The 7,435-nt window shown below is 35.8% G+C and overlaps 1 protein-coding gene across 1 annotated transcript in view; it reads right to left on the bottom strand.

Moving 5' to 3' along the window:
- LOC102673231 (zinc finger protein 395) overlaps positions 1–7,435 on the bottom strand; it is a 93,183-nt gene that overhangs the window by 28,351 nt on the left and 57,397 nt on the right. The gene's annotated exons all lie outside the window — the stretch shown is intronic.

The following is a 7,435-nucleotide window of genomic DNA, read 5'->3' as shown; positions in this document are numbered from 1 at the left end:
TTAGGTTAGGTTAGGTTAGGTTAGGTTAGATTAGGTTAGGTTAGGTTAGGTTAGGTTAGGTTAAGTTAGGTTAACTTAAGTTAAATTAAGTTAAGTTAGGTTAACTTAGGTTAGATTAGGTTAGATTAGGTTAAGTTAGATTAGGTTAGGTTAAGTTAGGCTAGGCTAGGCTAGGTTAGGTTAGGTTAGGTTAGGTTAAGTTAAGTTAGGTTAGGTTAACTTAAGTTAAATTAAGTTAAGTTAAGTTAACTTAGGTTAGATTAGGTTAGATTAGGTTAAGTTAGGTTAGGTTAGGTTAGGTTAGGCTAGGTTAAGTTAGGCTAGGCTAGGTTAGGTTAGGCTAGGTTAGGTTAGGTTATTTGCAGTTAGGTTAGGTTAGGTTAGGGTAGGTTAGGTTAGGTTAGGTTAGGTTAAGTTAGGCTAGGCTAGGTTAGGTTAGGCTAGGTTAGGTTAGGTTAGGTTAGGTTAGGTTAGGTTAGGTTAGGGTAGGTTAGGTTAGGTTAAGTTATTCGTAAAGTTTATTCGTTACTATTGAAAATACAATCGAATACGAATGCGAAATGATAATTATTCATTCCCGTCATTTTAAGTTTTCCCAATGTTGAACTTATAAGCGTTGAATGCGCATACATCAATCATGCGCGCACGTTACACACGAAACGGCAAACGATCCGATGACAAAGTAAAAACTCGACAAACGTGATCTGTTCACGTAATACTATACGCGGCGTAACGTAACGCAGATTAGCGGGCGAACACGCAAGTTTCGTAACGGAGGAAGTTTCGTTTTCCCACTTCCTACGATTTTCCATTCTTTTTTTTTTTTTTTTTTTTCCCATTCTCTTTTCCCTTCCTCCATTTTTCGTGGAAGAACGTTTCAGTAACGTGACACGAATATACACGTAGTAGTCTGTCACGACAATAAGAGGCTGTCGTCCGTAAAGAGTAACAATGGATCGTTGCCGGCCTTTTCCCGGAATTTCGCGCTTCTGTAATTACGTAAAATAATGTTTTTTTTCCAGTCGATATTCCGTGGACGGTCGGGGCGGTCATTGTACCGTAATGTTCCAACGTGCTGTAAATTACAATTTTCCAAGAAGAGCTAGTAAAGATATAACCAACGATATAACCACGCCACGAGCTTTTTGGTCTAACCTCCCCCGAATTAGGTTAATTTCGTCCTTTTTTTTCGATCTTTGTGAGTGATTCGCTGTTAGTGAGTTTTTGTTGAAATAGAAGATTGAATATAAAATTGATATATCGATTGTTGAAATACTCAAAGTTTTTAAATATATACATTACGTTAATTCTTTTTTCCTGTGATAATTTTATTGATTAATAATTTGAATGATAATTTTTGTTGACAAAAATTTGTTATTTAAATCGGAAAAATTTTGAATCTTTTATATTATAATTATTTGAAATTTTATATATTTTAGAAGATGATAGAACGAGTGAAAAGATTGAAAATGATACACGATAGGTTGTCAGTTTCATGGTTTACAAGGTTTGCGAGATTATTCGGTGTCGAAAGGTAAGAGATAAGTTTCTTGGGGGAAGACACCCCTTGATACGGTAGATCGTAAGTAGATCGGATGTTTCGACACTCGACACCGAGTAATCGATAGAAACCTGTGACTTTCTAGGAAATTATAGGGTAAAATTTCCTCGTTATCTTCGAGTATCAATCCCTTCTCGCGAGACAATAAAGTCGACGATACCGTTGTCTTGGAAAGATTCAATTTTTATTTCTATCTATATCTAATTGAAAATATTTTACTTTTATTCGAATTTTTTTATCCTAATTACTTTTTCTACGATAATTTTTAACATTACAACGCTAAATAAAATATTTAGTATATATTTAGTCAAGAAATTATATATCGTACTATTAATATCGTTAATAATTTGAACCTCAGAAATAGATAAAAACTATCGATTCGTCCAATAATTGAATTCCTACGTCAAATCTAAATCGAAAGTTACATAAAGTTTATCATTAGGAAATTACTAAGTTAATCTTCCAGCACATAGCTTTATCTTCCCTTATCTTCCAGAACACCGGTAGTAATATCTACTACGAGTTCCATTTACAAGCGATAAAAGGAACGAAGAGAAATAGGGGAAAAAAAAAAAAAAAGAAAAAAGAAAAAAGTCACTAGACGAAAATCCTTTAAACAACCATATTGCTCCTCACCATTGCCATCCGCCTTTCGATGCACTTTCTACGATTTACAAGTTTCACCTACCCGTGTTCTTTCTCCCTGCTTTTCGCAGAACTTTGCAGAGAAGCGAGAAAGCTTAGAACTTCAGCTTCAAACTCCATGGAGCAGCGTTCGGGGTACGGTCGGTGGACACGAGGAACGGATACACGAAGTACGTGTACACGAAGGACAACGATATCTGTGCGCTTTAACTTGAAAGGAGAGAGGGAAGAGGGAAGGGAGGCACGAAACGTAGTCAAGGCCACCGCTTAGTCGTTCCGCTCGGAGCGGTACATCGGAGAGTCGAAAGTGAAACGTCGCGTTACCCGGCAGAATGACGCACGAACTAGAAGAGACGGTATTTCGAAAGTAACACCACCTTCTCTCTATCTTTCAAGATCACTGTTCAACGTGTGTGGAGGAACGTGTTTAACAACGAAGAAATTATAATTAATAACGAGAGAAAATCGAAGATCGTCGATTACACGAGATTTTCGGCACTACTGTGTCCCATGCACTACCTACTCTATTCGGTCTAAATCTACTCTGGCGCCCTCTCTGCTCTTTGTTGTTTGTCATGCATCGTCTACAGCTTCGATTTTAACGTGTACAGTTATGCTTTTGTAAATTGGCCCAATCGTATGACCGTAAAGGGATATGTTTCTGGAAAATTCTAACAAAGAAATGTTCTTTCTTATCGACTATGGGAGAGAGATAGTGGTCAAACTAAATCCTGGCTGTTTGAAATCTTTAACGGTATATCCGTTTTCGATCGATCTACCGTTAAATCCTATCGTACGAACGAAAAACCAAAATGGCGGAAAATCGGCGAATTCCTGATCCGTTTAATCCATTTCTCGAACGTTCGAGAACCAACACAGAAATACAAATCCGATCATCTCATTTTCGTAATCGTGTATATTCCATACAATATACCGAGCACATGAAAGTTAAGTCGGGATAGATAGATAGACTACGATCGGTCGATAATTACCGTGCAATTGCAACAGGTAAGTGGAAGGTAAACGAAAGAGGAGGCGGAGGAGGAGGAGTAAGAGAGTTGTGCCGCGTGGAAACGCGCTTAAAGGTGGATCGGGTGGGGGAAGAAAACTTCGAAGTATACCATAGGTACCGTTAGAAACGGCATCGAGGCTCAACCGAGGATTCATGGTTACAATCGTTACTATAATCCAATCTAAAATATTAACCTATACGAGAATGCTACACAGAAACTTTTAAACGTATAAAAGATGAATTCTCCTTATAAATAAATTTTCCTTTTAAACTGGTAAAAATATTACATGAGAACAAAAATATATGAATAAGAAAAGAAAAAAATAGAAAAATATCATAATTGAATAATTATCGAAGAACATAATTACAAAAAGAACTTTTTTTTTTCTTTCAATGAGAACGCAGCCTAAAATTCACTTCATACCGCATCTCGACTTTCAAAAATCACCCTTGAAGGTTACAAGGATCACGGTTGACAGCTCGGACAATTGTCGATCTCGAAAAACCGCTTATCCGTGTCGCTGTCGTTTTAATTAAAGAGACGCCGCCACGCTTTGGCCGCTAGAGCTCGCGAACACTGTGCCGTGCAAAAAACGAAAGAGAAAGTAAATTGGCTCGATAGCAGTGCACCGAATAATTCCACCGGCTGCCTTGTACTTGGCGGATCGTTCGGCCATCGCGAGTCAAGGTGGACCGGGATAATCTTCCTCCTCGTCGTCGACCGCGCTTTTTTCCATCCCTTTTCTTTGCGCGTTGCGTGTTAATTACGAGCGAGCACCGTTTACAATATACGAAATTGGGCCGTGAGAAACCTGGTTGGAGAAGAAGCTTCGCGATCGATCCCATTCTTTCTCTTTTTTTCTCCACATTTCACAGCGTATCTATCTATCTTTCTCTTATTTTTTTTACTGATTTTTGCTACTTTTGAACTGCTGTGAGCACTTTTCACCGGAGTGTACGGAGTTTGACGATAAAATATGTGGAAACTATATATCTGCTAGAGTGAACGATTTTTTTTGATAATTGATCATCGTTGAGGTTTTATATATGTAATAATAATAATAATAATATTAGATAATATTTAGAAATTAAAAATTGAAATTTGAAATATTTTAAGTATGAAAGTATATTTTTTTAATCGCACATATATAAGCGGATATATTACTGGCTCATGGGGACAGATCCAAGTTTTTCAATTAACGTCCGTGGATTTTAACCCTTTGTGGAGTCGACAGGACGGTTTTCCTCTCTGCTGTTCCAGTTTTATAGTAAAATATACGTAACGTTTATTACTTTTAGATATTTCAATCGAGATACGTGTAATTTTGAGATACATAAATTTTCCACATTATCGCGTGAAAATATCATTTTCAGAATCATTTAATTATCACATTTGATTTAAATATCGATAGATTATTTTATCGTATTTCTTAATCCATTTCAAGTTTCTACGATAATCGTCTTTGAAAAGATTAAAAGTCATTAAGAACTCGTTTACGTTTTCAACAACAAATCAAATCCTATCTAGGAATATTAAAATCCCTTTATATAAAAATTACAACAATTGAGATAATTTACAATATAAATTTACAATAATAACAAAGAAGAAAAAAAATATAATCATTAACGAGTCGATCAATTAGCAAAAAAACGCAAAACGGAAGCGTGCACACGTTCGCGTGTCACTAAATATATTTCATCGCGTTATCATCTCGATAATATGACGTTGTGCAACACCGAGCCAAGGAATGAAGAATGATCGAGGAGGATCGTAAATCGCGTCCCTAAATCGAGATCCTTCAACGACCTTCAAAAATTTCTTCAACACACGTATACACGTATCGATTCGAAATACGTGACAACGTTTAACTCTTTTCGATTATACCCATTAGAGGATTAGACGTGTAATGGCGGTAGGGATTTTTCAGGTTAATGGCGGTTGTACCGTTATTTTTCAGTTAGAGAAGTTTACGATCGAGTATCGAGGGCATTTTGTCCAAATAGCTCCAATAATGTATTATGGTTCAATGGGCAAATAATGAGAAAAGTAATATTGAAGTTCAGTTAATGGCAGCTTATGTTATTTCTATGTTCCAAATATAATATTACTAAATATTATATATTATTATTAAATATCCTCCAATGTGGATAATGCGAAATAAAATATATTTTTTTTTGAGGCTAGTATGAATATAAAATCTCGAGAAATTTTGTTCGATATTGCTTCGTAGTTCGATCATTTTATCACGATAAAAAAAAATTAAGAAAAAAAAATATTATTTTTAAAATTTCAAGGAAAAAATAAGAAACAAGGAAACGACGAAATGAATTTCTCGTATTTCACAGAACAACTCGATCAATAATCCTCACAAAATATTCCTTCAACAAATCTCATCTTTACTCAACATTCTTTCGCTTAACAAAAATTTACTCAAGCGATAAAATGGAACCGATATAATACCAATTCCTTGTGTAAAAGCTAAACTACGTGTGAATTACAATTAAAAACGAAAAACTAAAAAAAAAAAAAGAAAATAACTTATCATTGTTTCCTTCGAGATTAATGAACGAAAGGAAAAAAAAAGGAGGAAAAAATTCTAAAATTCTACTAATCCCAACTAATAATAAAAAGATATGAGCTTAGAAAACGCTTCTACTAGAGGAAGCTTCTACGTTCGTTCTTACGTACAGTATGCGTCGTTTCATCTTCGATCTAATTTTCCCTCGGCGCCGATCGGACTTGGACTGGGTGAGGCGGATGGTAAAGGGGAGAGGCTGATTCCGTGTCCTGGCCCCGGTGTACCACGCTCGTGGTTGCCCCAGAAACCGTAATGCACTTCTCTCTATATGGGTCGGGAAGCACGTTGATCCATATTCGGGGCGGCATCCCCCTCGCGTGGCCGAGGGGAGGAACTGGGTCACTAGGAGGAGGACCCGTGGTGCGCCTGGCCACGCGAAAACCCGTGTGTTGCTAGCCGACTGCCGCGACTTTTCCACCAACATGAACATCGAGCCGATCGTGCTTTTTATTTTTTTTTTTTTTCTTTTCGTTTTAAACGAATCGGCTTTCGAAAATCTTTCCTTTTATTTTCGTATTTTTGTTTAACCGGTAGAAAGAAGATTCTTGTTCGTCGAATCGATGATAATGGGTTTTTTCTTTTAAAAGCTCGGTTTAAGGATTTTTTAAGAATTTTGGAAGTTTTTTAATTCAAGTCTAATAGCGGAGAGAAAATTCTTTTGGATATTTTTTCCAGTGGATATGGGTATTGAACAGCGATGTGGTTTTTTTTTTTTTAATTTTTGGAAGAGTTTAGACTGGAAGTAGAAAGAAAATTTTTGTTCGTTGGACGAATATCGAAAATGGCTTTTTCTTTTTACGAGTTCGGTTTAAAGAATTGGGTTTAAAGAATTGGGTTTAAAGAAATTTTTTCTAATTCTAAGTTTAATAGTAGAATTCTTTCTATCTTTGGATACTTTTTCCAATGTATGGATATTGAACAAATGGTGTCGCAGTTTTCTTTTTTTTTTTTTTTTCGATTTAACGAATTGGATTTAGAAAATTTCTTTTCATTCGGAAGGGTTTAATTCGTTTTAATAGGAGAAAGAGAATTTTTGTTCGGATATCTTTTCCAATACACTTCGAGAACCAGTAGCTTTTTCGTTTTACGGGTTCAGCTAAAGGAATTGAATTTAAAAATCCTTTAATTTATGTTCTACAGTACAATCCTCTTACACCATCGAATATCGAGTAACGATATCATCATTTTCACTTTTTCTAAATTTTTTCGAATTTAAAGAATCCGAATTTTTTAGAAATCATTTATTTCGAAAAATTGAATCCAATCGCTTTAATTTAAAAAAAAAAAAAAAAAATTACAAATTATCGAAAATTCATCGAACATAAACCAATCCCCCATTCGAGCTCACCTGTTTACCTTCGCAACAGTACAGGAAGTGACGAGGGTGACAGAAAATTAATTAACTAACTCAATTAATCATTCTATTTATAACTTTCATCGTCACACACGTCAGAAAATCATCGATCAATTTCCTTACGAGTTTCCTTTCCATATCCAAGACAAGACTTTCGATTCCAAGCACATTTGCATTTATCTCCACCCTCTTCCTTCCTCCAACAAACTTCCTCTTCCACCCTTACCTATTCCCATACCTATCCCCGTAAAACCCGATCGAAACTCAACTTACAAACACGAACA

This window comes from Apis dorsata, unplaced genomic scaffold, assembly GCF_000469605.1.
Source record: "Apis dorsata unplaced genomic scaffold, Apis dorsata 1.3 scaffold_37, whole genome shotgun sequence".
In the NCBI taxonomy this organism is placed as follows: Eukaryota; Metazoa; Arthropoda; class Insecta; order Hymenoptera; family Apidae; genus Apis; species Apis dorsata.
This window is presented reverse-complemented; position numbering and strand designations above follow the sequence as displayed.